The sequence below is a fragment of the Hipposideros armiger genome, unplaced genomic scaffold (assembly GCF_001890085.2).
Source record: "Hipposideros armiger isolate ML-2016 unplaced genomic scaffold, ASM189008v1 scaffold_557, whole genome shotgun sequence".
Lineage (NCBI taxonomy): Eukaryota > Metazoa > Chordata > Mammalia > Chiroptera > Hipposideridae > Hipposideros > Hipposideros armiger.
In genome coordinates this window covers 418,980-420,676 of record NW_017731907.1, presented here as the reverse complement: position 1 = coordinate 420,676, position 1,697 = coordinate 418,980, and the positions used below count along the sequence as shown (strand labels likewise).

At 40.5% G+C, this 1,697-nt stretch overlaps 1 long non-coding RNA gene across 1 annotated transcript in view; it reads right to left on the bottom strand.

The window, feature by feature from the left end:
• Positions 1–6: 6 nt before the first annotated feature.
• Positions 7–1,697, bottom strand: part of LOC109371259 (uncharacterized) — a 106,620-nt gene continuing 104,929 nt past the window's right edge. Inside the window, exon 5 of the long non-coding RNA XR_002121849.1 lies at positions 7–264. This is a non-coding gene — a long non-coding RNA (uncharacterized LOC109371259). The remainder of the gene's footprint in view (positions 265–1,697) is intronic.

Here is a 1,697-nt window from a genome sequence, read left to right as displayed (position 1 = left end):
CTCCTCCCTCCTGCCACATTGACTAGTCTTATTTCAAAGTCATCTGCTTTTCCATCTGTGGGTCACGAAGTCATTGCTGCACACCATCAATCCATCATCGACGTTTCCTCGCAGCTGCGTTAGCTGACAGCTCTGAATCACTGGTGCTGAGAAGATGCCAGGGGAGCTGGTGCTGTCAAAATACAACTGGAGACAGCCCACGATTGCCGATGGCTGCACGAATGTACCTGTGCCGTGCCGGAGGCCCGTCTGTCCTGCTGGCTGCTGCAGGGAGGGATACATGGAGATGTAGGGATGTCATATCAGGAGGCAGATGATTTATGTCAGAGGATTACATATGACCCTGTATTAAGATCAAGTTTTGCTTGAGTAACCCAGAGCCTCAAAGCTTTAGAGAAAGGTAGCCTCTCTGCTATAAATTTGGACCAAAAGGAGAACACCAATATTCATTGAAGCATCTTTGATAATGGCAAAACAACAACAAAAAACGGGATCATAACATGAACTGTAGTACTTTCATAGTACTATTAAAATCTGATTAAAAATAGGTAGACATAACTGGATTCTCATAATAAACTGGTTATAAAATTAGATTACAGAATTTAAAGTACCATATGAACCTATTTTTGTTTTAGAAAAGTATAGATGGATAGATGGATGCATGGTTGGATAGAAAGATCATAGATAGTTGTGTAGAAAGGAAGGTATATGTATAGCTAGATGAACAGACAGATGGGTGAGATAGACAAAAGACTAGACACCTTACCAATATGTTAACAGTGTTTATATCTGGATGGAGAAATTTAGAGTAATTTTTAAAATTTCTCACCTTTATTTCCTGATCATTGAATAATAAATTTATGTTGCTCTTGTTAATACATAATTATTAATACCAACAATTCTAACATTCAAAGCCAAGAACTCATCTTTGATTTACATTTCCTCTTTATTCTTCCTGAGGGGTGTTCATATCATCCGTCCATCTATCCAGCCAGCCAGCCAGGAGGCAAAATGTATTTGGATTTCAGGTTGGCATTTTTGTAAATAACACACGGTGATATTTTTATATCCATTTCATATGCTTTCATGACTCTGGATTGTTTTTGTTTTTCATTTCTTCTGTAGACCTTAGAGCTGCATTCTACCCTCTACCGTACCATCCGTATTCTCCTGATCAATACCTACTCATGCTCCAAGAATTTCTTCAGATCTCACCACCATCCCCCTTTTCTTTGTTGTTGCTTTTAACCCCTCCTTCTACCCTCTTCACCCCACACCACCTGAGTTCTCCCATTGGACCTATACCTCATTCTATTTGGAAATTTTCAATCTGTATGGTTATTATCTATGTACTTTCTGTCCCTTAATCAGACAAGGCTCTCAATGATGCCCATTTTGCTTTCATCTCTGTATCAGTGCCTAGTTGCCTAATAAAAGCTCACCTGCTTCTGCTACAAATATGTTCCCATCAGCCTAAGAGGAAGCTTGCCTAAAAACCTTGATGTCATTCACTTACTCAACAGGCATTTACTGAGCATCTACTATATGACAAGTATAGAGTTTAAAAAGGTACAGTCTTGGGCCGGCTGAGTGGCGCAATGGTTAAGAACTCGCTTGGGATGCCAGAGGGCCCCGGTTCGGATCCCACATATGAGGGCCAGTGACACTGCCCTCCACAGCTAAGATGCTGAACAACA